Below are 22,178 nucleotides of genomic sequence, written 5' to 3' on the forward strand. Positions count from 1 at the left end.
TCACTCTTGCACAAACTGAAAGGTTTTAAAATGGAGGCAAATCCGGCAACATTAAATACTTGTAATTCAGCACTTTTTTTTTTTTTTAGTTGAGATTTAACACAAATGCTGTGCAATTGGACGCACGTAATTGCATTCTGTTTTCTGTAAAATGTGCTTGGTTGACTCTCCAGGATATTTTAAGTTGTAAAACTTTTCGGAGATGTTTTCATTTTTTTTTTTTTTTTTTTTTATTGAGTCATCTGCTGTAATCTGTCCAAATTTTGGTGCTGTAATTTTTGCCTCAAATGTCACTGTGACCTGTGTGTGCGTGTGTTCAGCAACAATGTAGAAATTGTAATCAAATTTCTATCATGAGTTCACTTGGCTCTTTGAGTGCCTCTCCATCTCTGGGAAAGCTTTGAGTTTGCTCTCTGCCTGTCAAGTCAGCAGAACATTCAATCAACTATCTTCAGATTTCTGATGGAAATAAAAATCAAGAATTAATGAATTTGTTTTAATAAGATGGATTTATAAATGATATCCTATTTTTTTTTTTTAATCCTTTGAGATGAGGCTTCATAATTTGTGCACTCATTCTTTTTGCGGACTGTTATCCTCATCTTCATAGTTGTTGTTTCACCACATTTCGAACAATTTATCCTCTGCCCTTCAGATGATTAACCACGACGGTATAGGAATGCTGAGTCTTGTAACTTACTCCTAGTAATTACTGCCTTCCATAGTTGTTGTCTCACCACGTTTTGGCCAACTAATCCTGTGGTGCAGTTGATAGAGGCATTGAGTCTCTACGATTCCAAGGTGAGCATTGTCTGAAGATAGTGGTTTCAATCTTACCCAAGCAGGCCACAGGATTAGTTGACCAAAACGTGGTGAGACAACAATTATGGAAGATAATAATTACTCTGGATAAGTTACACTTATGGTTAATCCTCTGAAGAAGGTTCAAGGATGAGTTGGTTGAAATGTAGTGAAACAACAACAACAACTATGAGGATAATGGTTCGCAAAAAGGATGAATGCACAATATATATTTTCTACTCTAAATCTCTGCCAATTATTATAAGCGACCATCATGATATTTGGATTAGCAACAGTTTGACATGCTGGCATGTATAAGATGGCTTTAAGAAATTGATTTCAAAACTAATCCATTTTTGTCCAGATCTTTATCCCTCAGGTGCATTTTTATCACTTGGCTTCCATGTTTTCTTTGGTCTTCCTCTGTGAACTGGACTTGCTTTCTTAACTGTTCTACATCTACTAACCCAGAGAAGAGTTCTACTCTTATCTGTTCTTTCAGTGTGATACTATTAAAGTCTCCAGTTCTGAACACATTTTCCTATACTGCCCAGATTTAATCTTCCTCTTGGGTAGATCTAAGCTTTTCTTTAAGAATCGCATTACACATCCATCGTATCATCCTCATCATTTCTCTTTATGCTACCCATTTCCTCAACTCTGGCCAAGTTTTCCATACATCACACTGCATGGTACTCTTTCTGTGGTTGATAGTGGTAATACTCTGCTAGTTACTATAAGTTCTCTGAATGTACTCCAGTTTCTAATTCTTACAACCACACTATAGCATCGACTCCACCCTTTGCTCCAATTGTATGACCAAGGAAACAACACTTCTGAACAACTTTAATAACCTCGCCATTCAAATATACTTTATCCACATTTGACTCGATTGTGTTTTTTTTTTAACTCTCAAAAAAACAAAACAAAAAAAAAAGTCAATCAAATGAAAGATTTAATGCTAAAGTACACAGAATTTAAACTAAAAATCACTTCTGTTTCTTTTCAGTAGATATGATTTCTAGTACACTAGCAATGTAGGCCTTGGATGCATTTTTAGTTTAAATTTTAAAATTAAAAAAAAATTAATATGAAAATCACACAAAGAGGAAAATGTAAGGGAGATAATATTTTTACCTAGTGTTAAAATAAAAATTATTTCCTTTTTTGAGTCCTTATTAAAATCTGACGAGATAACTTCATACATATGCAGGTGGGTGCCTGGCGTTGCCCGTGTGCTGGGACCCTCCCGAAATCAAAACAACTTTTCTTTGGGTCAAAATAGTAAGGAGGGCCTGTGCGACCCCCCCCCAAAAAAAAATGATCCACAGTAGCCAAGCTCGACCGTGAAATGTGAAGGGGTGGAAGAAGGTAAAAACTTACGGCCAAACATTTTTACCTACACAGCCATGAGTGCTTATGACGCCATAGCATTGCAAAATAAGCATTTTAAACATAGTTTTATTTTAATAAGCATGCATGAATTTCTGGTCTGTTGCAACGGCCGTGTTACTTTACAGTCCATACTGGAAATAAGAATTTTTTTTAACTGAAATGATGTTTTTTGTTTTAACTATTACTATTATTCCCAAATTATCACTCATCTGGCTCAATGTTGCTCAACTTTGGTAATCTGACAAAAATTGGCATAAGCATGATTGTCGTATTATGATGAGACAACTTTCACTTATATAGAATACAGCTGTTAAGTTGATTAAAAAAAATGATTGACTTCAGAAACATTTATTTTTGGATGCATTTATCAAACGTTTTCACCTTATTTGCTTCAGGTGGTCTGCCGCCATTGAAAGTGTCATACTATTTAGATTCCTCATATTAATGTTCTCATCTTGAGTGTTCACAACATTTCGATTGATGTAACCTCTGATCTTAAGTCGTATCTTGTCAAACTCTGGGAAATCTTCACGAATTTCAAAGGAACCCTTTATTTAATCCAAGGGGTAGCATGTTCTTGTTTCATCAGCTATGACTTTGCAATTGTATTTTGAGTGTTGCCTGCACTGAGGATTGAACTTTCAACCTCCAGAAGAGTGTCACTTACAATTGAATTTTACCAAGCACGTTATCTACAAAGTCCAGGTAATACGAGTAATCAATCCTCATCTCAAAAATTCAGAAACGGCTACGACACTGTTTAAATGGATTTTGTGCAACAACTGATTTCAAATGTTCATTGTCAAGTGTACATGGCCATTCTCATTACCATCTTCGTTCTGCAATATGATAATTTGTGGACTTTTCTTTCCTAATGCTACAACTACAACAAAAGCAATGTATATTTAAATTGTAGAGATTTTTCTTTGTATATGCACATGAGCACGAATGTGTGACTTATGTATGAGTGCTAAATTAAGAATTCAGTGTTCAGTCCTAATCTGTTATTAATTTGTGCGTTGAGTTTAGTTACATTTCTTTCAGCAGTTGTGATACTTGTGTGCAATTTACATTTGAACTAAATTGATTATAACAATCTTTGTATAAGAATAGTGCACTTGTGCATTTTAAATGTAGAGGACTTTTTTTTTTTTTTTTTTTTAATTTTTGAAGAATTCCATTTGGAACAAGCAGACACAATTCAAAGGGTTATTAAAGTTTCGCATAACTTATTGCTAAAAACAAAACAAGCACATTAAATTAAAACAATAACACAAAATAAAACATTATCTGAACATTTATTGAATTAAAATAAATTTGTTTTATAAAATAATCAGAATTTGAAAATAAATTACGAGCATTTTTAATATTTATATGAAAATATTTGTTTTTTAAACAAACATTTTAATCAAGTCTCTCTACGAAAATTCTAAAATGAATGTCATGAAAAACAAGTATTAAAAAGAATTTTTTTTTTTTTTTTTTTTTTTTTTTTTTTTGCAAAATAAAACTTTCGTAATGAATGAAAATAATTAAGTTTGTTTTGAACAGTTGTCTCCTTGCTCCGAGTGCAATTCTTCAAAAATGAAATGAATAAAAAAATTGGTCTCCAAACCTAAAATGCAAAAGTGCCAAACATAATTTTGAATGCATAAGAAGTTTTAATTTTCAAGATTAATAACATCAGATTTTTAACACCTACTTAAAATAGGTATTAAAATGATGTATCTAATAATCCAGTGTTAAAGACAAACTTACAACAGAAAGAGTGATTAAATCTGGATAACTTCTAACACAAATATTCTTTGATGTAATCAAAATGGTTTAAGCTGGAAAGTTTGAAGTAAAAATAAACCTGATATCAAGCCGTTAACAATGTGACATAGAATTAGAACATTTCAAAAAAAAAATCCGTTTAAGACCACATGAACTTTGATTTTCTAGTAACACCATGTCTCGAAGAAAGAAAAGAAAACCGATTCCATGCCTGATAAAGACATATATCATTGAAACTGAGTTGTTTTTAATTTTTTAAATAGATTGTTTATTTATAAAAAAGATTCTGTCTTGTGTTGGCTTAACTTATATATTTTAATTCAAATTCCACGATCTCATTTAAAATTCAAGTCCAATTTCTATGGGGGAAAAAAATACCATTAAAAAACGTACATTTGTAGGAATCAAAACTTAATTCTGTTGTTGGAATTAAGTTTCCCCAATTCTTTCTAGAATTAGGTACTCACAGGAGGGACCTTGAGAAGGTTATCAGCATCCATAGTGATGATGATGCTACATAACTGATTGAATTCAAACTTGTCACACCGAGGCAACCAGTCTGCATCAATATCCATAGCTATTTATGATATGCCATCAATGCTGTCCTTATGGGCAAGATACGGTCTGATTGAGAAGTGTGTCAAGAAGTCAATCAGGAAGCCAGAAGTTCAAATAATGGTAATTAACTCAAGTCTTTTATAGAAGAGGTTTGATTGTTTTGTTTTATGGCATATCAACCCCTTTCAGATTATTCTATGCTGAATCCAGTAATTTTAGTAAAAAAAAAAAAAAAAAAAAAAGCTGCTTTAAGTTCTCTATATCTTCAAGTATTTATTTATGTTCAGTTTGGTTGTTTTGTAGAGAAAAATTTTTGACTGCAGAACTTGATTGAGTTTTGCAATGGGTAATGAAAAACCAATAACATTAATATTTGGTGCATTTTAGGTCAAAAAGCCAATATCTTCAGACAGCTTAGTTTGGTAGCATCAGGTTATAGAAGAGGGAAGTGCTGAAGAGAAGTAATGAAGATAAAACAGCAATATCATAAAAATAACCATTTCATCCAAAAAATGAAGCTAGTCATGACTAACATTTCAGTTATTGAACAAATTAAAAAGTAACGTCTGATACTATTTGCCTCCCCATGAGGGCAGAGTTAGACGATTTTTAGTGTGGGGAAAAATCCAGTTCCTAAAAAAGGACACACTGGATTGTGATGAAAATAAAATTTATCTTAGTTAAGAAGGATCTCTCCTTCACTGACCGAAGATAGAATAGATAAAGTGTAGTATCAAAACAGATACTACACTTTGATTTTAACGGTCACATTGTGAGACTAAGTTACTTCTCATTCACCATATGGATGGACAGTCAAATTTTAGTCTTAACTCAAAATGTAAAGCGAATAAATCAGAAATAAAAATTTCTTTACCTTTAAAATTGGGCACACTGTAGTTTAAATCAAAATGCATAAAAATGGTTGATAGTTTTGTTTATTCCCTTTGAAAGATTTGTATGCATATTTAGGCAATACCATCGTTATAAGAAGCCAAGAAATCTAACACTTGAGAGTTTGTATAGCCCGCAAGATTTCTAGTCAGTCAGCAGACATCTTTAGCCGCCAACACTTCATTCATTGCTTTGAGAAAACTTAATTCTGAAACAAAATTCTAACCTTCCAAATTTATGTTAGTTATGTTATAAATTACATTTGCAAGTTCATAAATATGTATTTAAAAATAGAATTTTGAAAACCTTTTATTTATTTATTATGTTTTTTTATTAATTTGTATTTTAGTCCTTGCATTCCATGAACGATATTTCTGACAAAAGGAGGAGAATTGCTGTTTTCTGGGTTGCAAACTATGTATCTAACACTCGATTTTTTTTATCTTAAAGTAGTATTTTTAGCTCCTTATATCAAGTAGTTCCATGCCTTGTTTAGAGCGATTTCCATTAAAGAAAAAAAAAAAAAACTGTTTTTTTTTTTTCTTATGGAAAAAAATAGTCTCAGTTTATAACCAACATTTAGGAAGAAAATAACAGATCGAGGTTTGACTGTATATAGAAATATGCAAACAGGAGAAGGATAAATTAATGTAACATCTGCAATCAACTTGTCCTCAGTCTGTGACCGGTGGTAATGGTGGTGACTTATGTTGTATAAGTAACATTTGACTTTAAAACAATCATATATTATATTACACACACTTCTATAAATTTGTTTTTGGTTCCCTGACAAAAAGAGGGTGGACCTGTAAATTCACCCTTTTCCAAACGTCTGTCTGCACTTGTCTCAATAACTATGCCTTGGAAGTTTTTGAAATTTTGCACAAACATTATACATGATATGAGTAAAAAAGTAACAGAACGAATTTTCAGGGAAAACTCCGGTTGCCCCCTCTAATAGTGCCTTTCAGGTTAAAATGGCTAAAATCGACACTTGTGCTTAAAAAAAAAAAAAAAAAAATTGATGCCTTGAATTTCTGAAAAGTTGTAACTAACTGATTTCTATATAATTTTGTTTGTCTATACTTCGCGATAACTCTTGTGTGTGCCCCAGGGGCTCTTTTAATGTTTTGGGGCTAAATGGTGGTGGTGGTGGGGGGCAAATGATAGTAATTTCTTTTTTTGCATGGTGCATAACTCAAATTTACATATGTTAAGGCCTCAAACTGCACCATTTGTTCATTTTCCCCAGGATTTGACGTCCCTGGGGATTTTGGGGGCTAAATGGGGTGGGGGGAAAATGCCAAACAGTCATTTTTTATGCCTCGTTCACTGTGCACTCACGAGGGACCATGCATATTTCACTTGTTTTGTGTGTATTGATATTCATATTAAAAACCCTTTTTTCTATTTATTTAAAAAGAAAATACAACTTTGTTATATATGGGTCATAGAATTGCGTTCATCTGCAAAAGATCAAGCTAATGTGCATATTCTTTTAAACATTCATTTTGATTAATTCCCTATTTGTTTTTTCGGTTTTCTTATATGATGATCATCTTTAGTTAACTATTACGTGCAATTATATTCATGCAGATATTCTCCATGATTTATACTTGCGTAATATTCAGACTTTTGATTTTTGAGAGAGAGCATATTTTTTTATAGCTGAAAATTAAACTAAAAAATTCAATAATAATAATAATAATAAATCTGATTTTGACTCCTAGCTTTCTTAAGAGTCGGACTTTTTTCAAAGCCTCCAATTCTACAATCCTGGTTTTAAAGACTTCATTTTATACCTTTTGTAATGTGACATTTTGTGTACATTTTCTTCTTGCTTTTTTACGAAACACCTACACTTTGCATATCCTATTAAAATTCTTGACTTGCTGTAACCTCTTCACTCTTGTATCTCTTTACATTTGTAACTTCCCACATGTTTCCTGTTAGTAAAGGCATAAGCTTGAGGTCTACTCTTTACGATATGTTAGTCTCCTTCTCTTCCTCCATCTCCTTTATTTGTTACTGAAACTGTCTTTACAGCTTGTTTATTCTTTATTTGCAGTCTTGCTCTTTTCATAGTGAATAAACCAGTTGAATAAAAATGAACTAAAAGTCTTCAGACGCTTTCCTATCAAAAGCGTTCAGTTGCTTGTTGAAGGTGTACGCACACGTTAACAAATGGACATGCACCACGTAGCAGTAGAATTGCAATGTTTTCACAAATTACTGGTTTATTATGGATGATGCTAGGTGAAATTCACATCTAGATGCACACCTCTAAGATAGTCATCCACATACAGCTGTTTCATCAGTGTGGCTAGAGGTAGGGAGTTTTGAAATATACATGTGATTTTCAGCTTAAAAAGATATTTTTCACAATTTTTTATTTTGCAATTATTATTTACAACTAGAAATAAAATAGGTTTAAGGCTCTCAAAGTTCGTATTAGAACTGTCTGCAAGGACCTGTGCAGCAGTGGTTAAAGTACTTGGAAAAAATGAATTGTAAAAGTGATATTCCTCTAAAGATTGAATATCTAATTTTCAGTGTGGACGACCGAAAAATACAATTGCAGATATCTTACGACCTCTATCCAATCATGGCTGACGGAACATGCTACTCATGTGAAGTATATAAAGGGTTCCATCCAAATTACTGAGCTTGACAGAAACGTTCCCACTTTCCGACCCTTGTGTCACATTTCTCACTCTGGGGAAAGAAGTAACTAGCTCTACATAACTTCCCTCTGAAAACGGTACCTGTAATAAGGACTCATGTTTTCGTTATTATACTGAAATTTTATGGCATCATTTAAAAAGTCAAATTGCAAGTGAAAACACTGTAAGTACAACTACAAATTTATACATTTATATAAATAAAACTAGCAGGGATACTTGGCATTAAAGTTTAACATATTTCTATTAAAACTTTTTAACTATTTCTATCAATCAGTCTCTATCATTCTCTCTTTCACCCTCTCCCTTTCTCCACTGCCTAGCCCATTCCTCTATAGACATTCACAGACAACTCTCCTTTATATAACAGCTTTCTTCAGGAATGAATCGACATTTTCTTTCCAAATTAGTACATAATGCTGAAAAACCGACGCTCCCTGACAAAAACTGACCCAGCTGACTCCTCAGAGAATGAATAAATTTTTCTAAATTTTAGCTATTCATCCGGGGCAACATTGATGAAAAAAATAACAACTTTGTTAGTATTTGTTTAATCGTTTTTTACTTTTAGCTTGGCATACAAACATACACACGCACAGACAATTGCCTTTGTATATTAGACTAGCAAGAGTACCCACCATTGCTCGAGGTAATGTAAATTTAAATAGATGTGAAATTATGCGTAATATCTTTATATTAAAATTTCTATCTCTGCCTTTCTCCAACTGTCTCTTTTCCTCTCCTCTTCTTACTATCTTTCTTTGTAAACCTTTAAGTAGGTTTCGCATAACTCATTGCTCTTGTTTTACTGTGCTGGAAAAATGTAATTCAGATACTGGCGCAACCTTTTTCAAATGTAATACTGCATTCTCATATTTATTGCTTTGGGGCAACTCCAAATAGAACAAAACAATAACCTTCTTGAAGAAAGGTAATTCTGTTCCCTCCACCTACTTTTACAATAAGATGAAAAGAAATTAAAAAGAAAAGATCTTGGCACTTCTGCATTACACAGACGGTAGCATTGTTAGGGGGCGGTAACTCCAATTTCTTTATCAAATAACACGGCAAATAAATAACAAACAAGATTTTTTTTTTTCCCCCGAACACAAAAATATTAGAAAATCAACATGTATATTGCATAAAAATGTATCAATATATAATTGCGTAAACATTTATTGAAAAGTCTGTGCAAGAAAATATAATTTTTAATAAAACAATTTTTGAATTAGTGCAACATTGAATTTTGTTTTCCTGAAACATTTTTTGAATTAAAGTAAAATTGTTTTTTTTTTTTTTTTTAAATTAAACATTTTTTAAGTTTAGCCACATTGGATTTATTTTTTTTTCCAAAACATTTTTTGAATTAATATAAATTTGTGACTGTAACAAAATATAGTCTGCTCTTTGACAGAGAAGCGCCATCTGGTGACAGTTTAGTGAAATGCACCCCCTCCCCCAAATGGTACTGCCCGTGTAATGCAGAAGAGCTAAGATCTTAAAAATATATATGAAATAAAGTAATTTTCAGATTATGAACTGCTTTAGCCATTTCTGGGACTGACTCCATATACCGGCACCTTAAAAATATATATGAAATAAAGTAATTCTAAGATTGTAAATTTCTTCGGCCATTTCCGGGACTTGTGCGTCTCTCAATGTAAATATCCCCAGTAAGCAGTAAAATCACACTCATTCACTGTAGAGGTCCTCAGATGTCAAAACTTTCTACTTCAATAGCTTCTTTTCTCAAACCGCTTTCTTTTGAAATTCGCTCCTGCTCTGTTTCTCTCAGTTGTATTAACTTGCAGAAATGTAATGCAAACAAGCGACTCCCCACTTAAAATATTCCTATAAATCTGATCCTTAATTCACAGTAACTCCTTGCATTCCAGTGACAATGTGGAGTGATTGGGGTAAATAGAAGTAAAAAAAGAAAAAAAATGTGGAGGTGAGAGGGGGTCATAATAAGTAGCAAAGAAATTTCAAATAATAAATTTGCTCTTACCCAAACTCCACGGCTGTTATTAAAACTGTCTTTTGATCCAAATCTGTTATAGCGACATGGACTGAAGATCTGCTGTGTACAACCTAAATTTTCCAGAAAAAATATAAAAGGTCAGTCTCTTTGGTAATGATTTAGCATTCTGCTCTTTTAGGGTTACACCCTGATCACTGTTGACATCTTCTCCTATTTTGAAAATCTTAAGGTGAACTGATGACCTGGGCATGCCAAGTTTTAATTCTGTCAGTTTTGTAGCACCACTTTCACTTATGGATGTTGGCAACCTTTATTTGGTTTCTCCCATAAGTATCTAATTCTAGAAAGAAGTGAGGAAAACCAATGCTAATAACGGAATCTAGCTGGTCATAAGTTGTACCATGCTGATACTCTCACATTTGGCGTACATACAGCCGAATGTTAAAAATATCACGAAATATCAGGACCTGACGAATGGCTTAAAAACGTGGTCCTTGAAAGAAATAAGCATTATATCGGTTGTGATCTAATGAAAAAAAAGATCTTAAGACTTACGTAGCCGCTATCCCTGAAAAGAGCCTTTGGATATAAATTTAAGGCAAAGCAGAATCGTGTTAGCCCTAGAAGGAAGATTCTCAATCTCTTCAAACTAATTAAGATTATATATATATATATATATATATATATATATATATATATATAAAAAGAAAAAAAGATTTATGACTTCATTTCTAATGTTTGAAGGCCTATTAGACACAATTCTCAAGTGTATTCAATCTCTCTGTATGGAGGTTGTTTAGGACAACTTGACATGTCACCTATAAGTAGACCCTGACCAAGTATTCAAAATAACATGGTATTTGAAGTCCAAATAAGATACAACTGAGTTCTTTCTGACTTGGCGATTGGTCAGGAACATATTACTCCTCAAGGTCACACTATGACACTATTGTTGAGGAATGTCCTGGGAATGTAACCAGCTCCCCGGGTGTTGGACATGATATCAAACGATAGGCACATGGAAACATTAACGCAATGGGTTGATATGTCGTGGGCTATAACTTGCTGGCATGGATCGCTTCTTGTGTCTTCATTACATCATTCCTGGCTGGGACCTCATACTGAAACTTAACACATGTACAAAAATGGCGAACAAATGCATTTTTTTTTTAATAAAAAAAATGATTTATTTATGCAAAATATTGGTGACATATTTTTATAAAGACCAGTTGAAACCAGACGTATGCAGCTAAAACTGCTATGTCACGTCCACCGACCCCAGAATCCAAGCTTTAACTGTTTTAAAACAATAGAATTATATTTAATTCTCTCTTTCTTCATTGAAAGAGAGAGTGAAACAGAGAGAGAGAGATTTATACATGACACATGAATATTGTTTTTTGTGTGCCTTGATGATGAGTTCTGTGGGTTTGACCTTTCGTTTTCTAGGGTCACAAATCGTTTTGACTTGTTCAGAAATGGGGAATTCACCTGCGTATTCACACTCAAAGAAGATACACTTGATCATACCCTCTTTCAAAGCACCAACTCCAGCTGTTCTGAATGTATGTTAACAAAGTGACAGCTCTAATCGATTTCAAATAATCACTGCTGCTAAATGTACCATACATAGTTGACAACATTGAAGCCCTGTGGAATGAATGGTGTTTCTCGTGATTCTGGCATCCAGTACTGTTTAAAGTAGATCTCCTTCGACTGCCCAAACCACCCAACAAACCGATCATCAGTAATCCCTCTAATTCTCTGGAATTCCTTTATAAAAGATGGAGGAAGGTCACTAGACTGTGGCAGCAATTCTTCCCTCTTTTGTCAGAAACTATTGCTCATGGATTGTGAGGACTAAAGGACAAAATAGAGCTGGGAGCCAGTTACGAGACTATCAAAAGTAAACCCAACCTTCACTTTTGCTCTCCGTGCATGAAAAGCAGTGATGTGGTCTAAGAGGACCATAATTCTCTTGACCCATTTTTGAGGTTGCTAATCTCATTTTGGCTTCACTACTTGGATCTACAAGTTTGATTTCTTTGATTTTATTACCAAAACCCGTTCATATTGTCTTTTTTTTTTTTGTTTCTATTCATTCTTGACACTTTTTTTTTTTTTTAATTATTTTCTCTCATCCTCTACATCTGTATTATATAGTTCTTAGTCATTCTTGATACTGAGTCTTTTTTTTTTTTTTTTTTCTTTTAAATTTTTTATGGCCCTCTCCCCCTGTATTACAGGGGGACCCCAAAAAACGGGCCCCCACTCTAATTAGGCCCTGTTTCTTAGTGTTTTGTCCGAATGAAATGAAACTTTGGTCATAACTAGTTTATTATATTCAAAACATCACATCAAAACACTAGGGTCTTTGGCCTTTATTTCTCCGTTGACTGTAAAATGCTCAGAAAAACAATTGAATGTCCTGTTTTTTTGGGGTCACCCTGTATATAGTTCTTGGTCATTCTTGACACTGAATCTTCTGAAGTGCCACTCTGTTAGAAACAAGGCCCTCTTTAGCCTTTGTTGAAAGGTGATGGTGTCATGATAAAAACATTGGTTGGTTTCTAGTTAGTCACATAACTAGTTTAGAAGTAAACTTTTTGTCAGTCAGCCTAGTAACACCTTTCTCCATTGGTCTCTTAAAGGGCTTATCTTTTTAGTTAGCCTGTTTGGAATCCAGGGGATTGAATGCTGGTATTAGGGGCTCTTTCAGTCTTTGTCTTAAAGTGATTCTATCTACATCTCCTTTTTATTTATTTATTTTATCGTGCCTTCTACAGATCTATACAACAAGTACCTTACTATTTCTTATAGTAACATCAGAGGTCTCTGGTCAAACTTTCCTGATGTTCAATCTTTTCTTTTGCAGAAATATCATCACATTCTTGCTCTTTGTGAAACAAATTAAGATTCTTCTGTGGAGAGTTATTTGTGTCTTGTCTGTTTATACTTTTCCATGCAATTGCATGATCTTGCTATTTTCTTCACAAGGGTTTCTCCATTTTACTTGTTCCCAGTCTTGAATCTCATGGATATCCTTTTATCTGTTTGAGTTGTTTTTGCTGCACTCCACTTAGTTTTTATATATATATATATATATATATATATATATATATATATATATATACCATTCACCTTTTGACAGTGACTGCTCTGTCATTGATTCTATATCCAACAGTATTTATAATGTATTACAACTTCATCTATCAAGCTCTATTTTTGTCTTCGGTGACTTTAATGCTCACCATTCTGATTGGCTTTCCCATTCTAATTGAACAGATCTTACTGATGAAATTTGTCTTTATTTTTTTCTGTCTCATGACTTGTCCCAAATTGTCACCTTCCCTAAATCATGTTCGATTTCCTCTTCTCTTCCATTGGGTTCTTCTGATCATCCTATTATTGATGTTGAGATTGATTTTTCTGTCAAGTCTACAGTTGATCACCGGAAGACCTTTAAAGCAGGGCTGATTGGGATGAGCTTCGCAGTTTCCTATATGACGTTCCATGAGATCCTATTTTTGGTATGTCTCTGAATGCTGCTGCTAAGGAGGTTACTGACTGGCTTTTTATTGGAATTGACACCCTCATTCTTCATGGTCAGTTTCAAACCAAACCTTCTCATCCCTAGTTTTCATCTGTTTGTGCTTCTGCCATTGCCTATCGTGATCATTACTTCATTCAGTATCATTTGGATGGTTCTGGGGCTTCTAGAAAATCTTACAGACTGTCTCTGTTAAAAAAATTGACTCGCATGATTTTCGGAGAATCTATAATAGTGTTATTAATAGTGGCAAGTCTGCTATTCTTCCTTTTTAATGGTCTCCAGGTCATTTCATCTTCTAAGGCTGATCTCTTTGCTTCTCTTTTTACTGACAATTTTTCTATCAATGATTCTGGTACTGTTCTTCCAGATTTTCCTTCAAAAACTGATCAAACTCTTGATTCTAGTTGCTAGAATTCTTGCTGTTCTTGACCAATCTAAGGCTTTCGGTCCTGATTTGATTCCTGTTCTCAAACGTTGTGTGCCTAAAATTTCTTCTATTCTCTCGAAATTATTCAATCTCTGTTTGTCTCAATCCTGTTTCCCTTCTTGTTGGAACGAGTCCTCTGTTGTCCCTATCTTCAAACATGTTGGTAATCTATCTGATCCAACTAAGTATCGTCCTGTTAGTCTTCTCAATGTTATTAGCAAAATTTTTGAAAGGTTGATCAACAGCAGGTTTGTTTTTTCTGGAAAATCTGGGCCTCTTTAGTGATGTTCAGTATGGTTTTCATGGTTTTGTTCAACAGCTGATCTATTAACTGTTGTAACTGAAGAGATCTGTCGATTTATGGCTAATTCAAATGAGGGTAGAGTTATTGCGCTTGACATTTCAAAGGTGTTCAACATAGTGTGGTATCCTGGTCTTCTACATAAACTTTGAGGTTATGATATTAATGGTAAAATTCTTCACATTGGTAGGTCTTTTCTTTCTGAACGAAGCTTGCGAGTAACTCTTGAAGAAGTATCTTCATTTTCTTTTTCTATCAATGCTGGTGATCCTCAGAACTCTACTCTAGATCCAATAGTTGTGTTAAAACTTGGCTATTTTTCTTCAATTGTAGATGTGTCCCTTTTCTTAGTGAAATTCTTATGGATGACTCTGCTCTTGATGAGAAATCTATAAAAGTGAAATTGTGTGTGTGTGTGTACATTTTTCTATCAAACTACTCTGTCAATTTTCAGTCTATAGACTCGAGATTTGACATAAAGAGTATTGAGATTTGAGAAAATCTTTTTCATCGGTTTTCAGCCAGAAATGTGGCTGCCAAAAGGTCAAAGTTCAAAGATTTGCCCTTTGAAAACTCTATCAAACTCCTTCACCAATTTTGGGTTTAAACACTTGAAATTTTAGATGTAGGTTACTTGGATATGGATCAAACTTTTTAATTTGATTTGAACCCAAAACAAATGATAAGGAGTCAAAATTGGGGTTAAAGTTCAAAAAATTTTTACCTTTGCGGTCTCTACCAAATTACTTGGCCAATTTTTGGTCTAAGCATTTGAAATTTTACAGTGTATTTAGACATAGGGCAAGCTTTTTAATCGATTTTTGGCCGATAATTTGGCTGCCAAAGGGTCAAAATTAAAAAAAACTTGACCTTTGCGGTCTCTAGCAATTTATTATAGTATGTGTTCCTCAAATTTGTCTGATCTATTTCCTGCTTCCTTTGTTCCAGCTTGTTTGACTCGTTGGTTTAGAGGTATCCATCAATTCACTGTTTTAATACCTCATTGTAATAGTTTCCTATTCCAGTAGCTTCAAGAGCCTTGGTCTTTTCAAGACTAAGATCAATAGGCATCTGTGTTTGCAATAATCAGTTTTCGCTCCTTACATCAAGCGGCTTCATACTTTGTCTCTAGTAATTTCCATTAAAAAAAAGCAGGTGACAACATAGTCCCCATTTTGTAGTGTTTGAATATTACTATGGATAGTAGTAGTAGCAGCCATCAATGAACAGTGAATCGGTTTAGTAGGGTTTTTTTTTTTTATGTTGACCTTCTTTCAAGCTGTCAAGACTTTATATCTGTTCTTTTTTTACATTTGTTTCAATTAGTCTTTTTTTATGTTGTTCAAAACCTACACACCCAGTTTTTCGACCTATGTCAGACCTATGATTAAGGTAATGGCCTCTGTAAGTAATCATTTATACCGTCGAGGTCTGTCGGCTACAAAATGTGTTGCTTAATTGTCCTTTTAAAATATTTTCAATAATGCTTTTTTTCGCTATTATCCTTGCTTGTAGACTGGCATTAATGGGAGCAATTCTTGGATCATTGAAATCTGTTATTTTGTTTTTTTTTGTTTATTGCAATTTGTAATCCGAATATAAGTTACTGTTTATAATATATATAATATCTATTATATATATTTTTTGTTGAATAACAATGACAATTCCTGCTTGTTTTCTTTTCCAATCCATCCTTTCAATTTGAAGAGCAAATGATTTAACCTTCTGCTCCAGTTTGAACAACTCGCCATAACCACAAACGTTTTCACCTCTCACGAGTCGTCATCATCAGGCACATGCGTTACAAAATTGCAATCGATGAATTTATTGAGATCCTCTCCTCTTTCATATCGTGCCTGGTAGGTCTGTTTACGTTTACTCGAATGAGTAAGGCTTCGATGATGGGGAGATGCAGATTACAATTTAAGACCGTGAGGATGGCAATAATGTTTCTGAATTCATTTTTTGGAGTGTCATATGTTACTACAGAGCTCTATGGACAAATTTATCTTTAGCTGACCTTTGACAACTAAATATTTTCGTTTACTAGCCAAGCCCATATGATTTTTAGAATATGACTTCTTCGTTCTATGACGAGTATGTACATCATAAAGATGTTTCTGTATATTTTTAAATAAGTATAATTCTAAATATACAACAATTTTTATGTTGATGCTTGAAGGTATAAACATTCTGATTTCTTCAGATGCTTTTTTAAACAGCCTTCGTTAAAAAAAAAAAGTATATTGTTCTATTAAACTTTTATTGTTTAAATAATTTAACTTTGTTCGTTTTATTAAAAAAAAAAAGTTGAAAAGATATTTTTCACTCAGTAGTGAGCTTTGGAAGATTGTCAGTGAAAGAAATACAATCGCCAAAAGATAAGCGTTTCTTTATTTCTAGTCGCCACTTTGAAAAATCACTCACGAGTGCGACTGTTTCACTCGCAATGTAGAGCCTTGTACTAGATGTTGGTAAATGGAGCTGTTAGAGGAAGACAGGTGACATGTAAGCCGGTGAGAAATACTAGTTTTAGTCATGCCCATATATGTATTGTTTTTAGAGACACATTTTATTATTGGGCATTACATACAGCATTATTAGTTTTTAGTAAATTCTCATTGATGGCGTGTTATTACATATTAATAGGTTAGTGGTTTGGGATGTTTTGTAATAAATAAGTTGCAGTTTAGAGTTTTTTCGATAGGAGAAATGTTTATATGTCGTCAGTTTTCCCCTAAAAGCTTAATTTCCCAACATCTAATAACACACGACAACCCCAAAAATGAATTCAGAAATATATTAATAAAATTGTAATAAGAGAAAGAGAATTAAAACTGTAAGTTGAAATTTACAATCAAAATTTATTGTTCGACTGAATACTCCAAAAAACAATTTACAAAGTCCTTATTCTGCAGAGTTTCAAATAATGCTATTCTTCTCATCAGCGGGCAGAAAGAAAGTAAATTATATTTATAGCAATGCTACAATTTGCTGGTTATGGCATTAAGTGAAACTGCAATTTTTTATAGTCATAAATTGCCAAGAAAAATAAGTGAAAAAATGTTGGATATGTAAAAAAAAAAAAAAAATATATAAGAACAGACCGTGCATAAAATTTTAATATTAAAAAAAAAAATATTGCTATGCTTGTTCTTTCAAATTGTAACCTATGTCTCCCCATCGTGGAAGCGTTACTCATTTGAGTAAACGAACCCATCATCATTGACTAGTCTTAATAAACACATACTGACATAATAGCTAGTGAAATTTCTACAGTGATTTCTATATCATTCTGTTTAATTTATTTTTGAAATGATGTCGATCATAATCAATACTAATAAAAAAACAATTACTCTTTTAAAAATAATTGTAATTGTCAGTTAAATATTCTTTTAAATAAAAACTGTCTTTATTTAAAATTGTAGCAGTTTAATCCTTTTCAAACAATAAATATTCTCTTACCATGAACCATGGAGAATAATTGTCAACTTCAAATCAATAAAATGAATCTCACTTTTTGAAATGTATTTGTTTACAATTACTGTTTTAGTTAAAGGCGCGACATTTGATTTTAGAATAAATCATTTTAAAATGGGTAAAGTTAGATTTTTACCAGCGTAAAATCAGATTAATCACTAATCGCCATCTTTGCTGATTGAATGATGTTATTTTTTTTTTTTACGAGAATGTATGTATGTGAAAGGAGATAACTTACATAGATGCAATGCCTTGGTGTATTACCTCTACTATTATATAAAGTCACTTTGCGTGTGTGAGTTCTTTCTTCATAGGTTCAGCCGTTTCGGAACCTATCTTTTGCAAATTTCATACAAAGTTAATTTATATGTCTGACAGTGTTCTTAGATATGTTTTGTACAGAAATTCATCTAATGATGAATTTCTGTACAAGTATCGAAAATTGAAAAAAATCTGATATTAAATAGCTTTTCTCTTTTATAGATAAAAAGAATTTTTACAGGGGAATATTTTACGTTTCACTGGCAAAAGAGATAATAAAAATTTCAGCAAATCATTTCTTAAAAAAAAAAACACAGATTTATTATAATCTGGAGATATAGCTTAGTGGTAGAGCATTCAACTACAGATCGAATGGTCCCTCTGTTCAAGCCCGGGTTTACCTCACCATTATATTTTAATTTTTTCCTATTAAGTTCAATTTACGATATAAGAAGAGATACCATTTAAAAATGCCGCAAATCATTTCTTCGATGGCATATTTTAAAAATAAACATTAATCAGAAGTGACTTTTCCAGAGCATTCATCAAGCCCAAATATCGGCTGACGTGATAGTGTGAACAAACACAGACAGAATTTGATGAACGACATTATCATTATTATTTATTTATTTTTATTTTTTTGCAAATTAGTCCACTGAGCAAATTATTCCTTGTAATATATAATATTCAATAGATGATTGATTTTATAATAATACAGGTGCAATCTGCATAAACTCAAATATCATGTTTAAGTGTATTGTACAACCAGGCAACACCGGGCTGCCAGCTAGTATATAAATAATAATGAAATTATGTACAGCACTCGGATTGTTGAACTGAGAAAACTTTTTTTTTTTTTTTAATCATTATGTACAATTGTGAGGGAAATGAAAATTGATTCATGTGTGTATGGGGATGGACATCAGGTATAGTTTTAGCAAATTTCAGGCTTTGTCTTAGAAGTTTTGAATATAAAAAATTGTCTTATTTTTCTGTTTTATTTTTAATTCATGTTTCCATAACATATTTTAGACACACAATGCTTCAAGCAAACTATGCAACGTTTCTCTCTCTCTCTCTCTCTCTCTCTCTCTCTCTCTCTCTCTCTCTCATATATATATATAGCAAGAGAAAGAAATAAAATGTTTATATGTTCATCAATTTTTCATCTTTATTGCTCAGAAATTTACTCAAGATGGCTGACATGAAGAAAACATTAGAATTTGAAATATCTGGCGCATAGATTTTATTTTAAAACTTTTTTTAAAGCATGCATATTAAAATTCAAAGTAGCAAAATTATCTTTCCACGTCATAGACGCATCACATATTTTCAAATTTTAACTTGTGCGTTTCATTTCAAATCAGTCATCTTGAGAAAGGCTTTGAACATACATAGATGAAATGTTGGTCAACATATAAAATATTTTTAGTCCCCCCCCCCACGCTATGCTGGCTTTTTAATTCCATAACTATCATATATATATAGTAGAAGGGAGACTCAACATTGCCCGAGATTGAGTGATGATCAACAAATGTCTCACACTCCCATATTTTTATTGTTATCGAAATCAGCGAAATCACTCATTTTTCAGTCAAATTGTTTGATTGCTTATTGGGACCCTGTTCCTTAGTTCGTGCGCTGGGAAAAAGCTTCACATGCCTTCCTACAGTGATTTAATCCACAATAAATTGTAGTCTACATTGCACTGTAGAGAACCTACTGTTAATTTTATGAAATTATTTTTTATATATAATGGTTTGAATTGAAGTTTAAAATGCAGAAGTCCTATATCATGGTTTTTGTCAAAATCACCTGTTCCTTTCATTGGATTATTTCAGATAATCGATACTTATCAAAGATATCTTGATACAAAACCTACTTAAGAACACTTCCAGGCATATAAGTACCTTTGTGTGAAATTTCATTAAAAATCTGGCCGGTTATTTTTTGAGTCCATAGGGAATGAACTCCCTCACACAGTTCCTTTTATAATAGTGCCTATATGTGTGTGTGCGTGTGTGTATTATTTACCCAGTATTACTGGATAACAAATATGGCTAACATAACTTTTTACGTATACCTATCTCTATATGGGAAGTCTTGTAGTTCACAAATCACAGCCAGATAAAATACATGATCGTTCATAAAAATACCTCATCTCGCATGTTCAATTATGGCAATCCTCACTGACTCCTCCTGTGGTTGTCTCCAGGGATAAATTCACTGGAATTAAAGTTGGACACAAAAGCATACAAGATTTGAAGAAAGGCTCTTCTATTGGGCTGTTGTCATTGCCTTCTCTTCTGCTAGCAACAGGGTGTATTTTTATTATGGATTTTTGGGACCCTTAACTCTCGCATCCATGTTATGACATTTGCTACATGTGGTGTTTACCTAACAAACTTTCTACCAGCTGCCTATCTCTGTTACCCCCTATCTCTTCTAGCCACACATGTGATCTCGCATAGGTTTTCGGTACACGATAGATTTGAGATGATATTGAATGCCTTGTGCTCCGTTTTTGTTGTAATGTTGGTCTATGAATCTATCATGAGATGAATAGCAAATTATTTATTATTCAACAAACTAATAAAATTTGGGAAAGTTATGAATCTCTTCTGCCTATTTAAGGATTAAGTACTACGATTTCTTTTTTGTCTTTTAGAAGTTCGTTTAAAAAAATAGTTCCCATTATTAAATAATCAAAACGTTGATATGTTCTTAAACAAAAAACCCTCCAACTTTTTGTTTATTTATTAGCTACTGCATCATACTGTCTGAAGATACTGGTTTCCTGATCTGAAATGCACCAAACATTGATGTTATTGTTTTTTATTTTTCCTTTCCCTTTACAAAACTCAATCATGTTCTGCAAAATGAAAACAATTTTCCTCTACAAAACAAACCAAACCAAAAACCATGAATGAATATTTGAAGACATACAGATCTTGAAACAAAAAACCTATTTTCAAAATTATTAGATTCTGCATTAAAAGAAGAGTTGATGTGCCATAAAAAAAAAAAAAAAACATACCATTAGTATGCATTATTAATGTTGCCTGAGAATTAATGAGAACTCCAAAACCTGAACGATTTTTGTATTTCATTTATTTTATAAATAAAAAAAATTAAAATGCTGTCCTGCTGTTTATGGATGTTCGGTGTGAATTTAAACTCCACAATATAAAACAAACCTTGATAAACCTCTTCTATGCACAATAAATACCATTGAATTCCTTGTCATATTTTACTTGGGAGGGAAGGGGGAAGTGGTTTGGTCTCTATATAAATCTTGGTTTCCAATTTCATTCTTGTAAGCAATAATTGAAATCTGGTGATCCTAGATGGAATCAGAGGAACATTTGGATCTTATTAAATTCCTAGAAAGATTTAACTCTTATAAAACTGGATTTGAATTTCTACCTGTTATCTTTTCTATAACAAACATATAACAGCTTAACAAAACTTTTGTAATCATTTTAGCCAAGCTAAAACATCTGCAGGAACCTGCTGATTCCAAATATATTATTGGTTATGCAAGGAGATTAGCCGTTGACAGCTGATGTGCAGAGTGTGAGATTGTTGAACAGTATGGCAATTTTTGTTTCAGTATCGATTTTTTTTTTTTTTTTTTTTTTTTTGCTTTCATGTATATGATATACATATCTATTATTATACTAAAGCTGAGTTAATCAATGGTTGTTTCTCTAAAGCTTATTTTCCTTTGTTTTAATAACAAAGTATTTTTTTTTTCTTACATGGGAGTCGCCACTTATCAAGGCCCAAAAGCAACTCGAGGATAAGGATTAATGAATGTATGGTAGTCACGGTATGTATGGTAATACGCTGTTGCGATTTAATAGTTAGTAGTGGAAATGTAGTAGAAATGGATTATTTGAGAAGGGGGGGGCTCGACAAGAACTTATTTACATTGGACTTGAAGATGACCATATTGTAGTCAGCTGGAAAGCGGGTCAACAGCAGTTCCACAGGTGGGCAGTTCTTAGAAAAAAGCTTTGTTCATGGAATTTGCATTTAGATTTAGACACAGATACGACGGAAAACTATTG

General features: G+C 32.9%; 1 protein-coding gene across 1 annotated transcript in view; it reads left to right on the plus strand.

The window, feature by feature from the left end:
• Positions 1-22,178, plus strand: part of LOC145294100 (mitogen-activated protein kinase 1-like) — a 153,926-nt gene that overhangs the window by 62,353 nt on the left and 69,395 nt on the right. The window lies entirely within an intron of this gene.

Source organism: Euprymna scolopes, chromosome 2 (assembly GCF_053919585.1).
Source record: "Euprymna scolopes isolate OS-2025 chromosome 2, ASM5391958v1, whole genome shotgun sequence".
Taxonomy (NCBI): Eukaryota; Metazoa; Mollusca; class Cephalopoda; order Sepiida; family Sepiolidae; genus Euprymna; species Euprymna scolopes.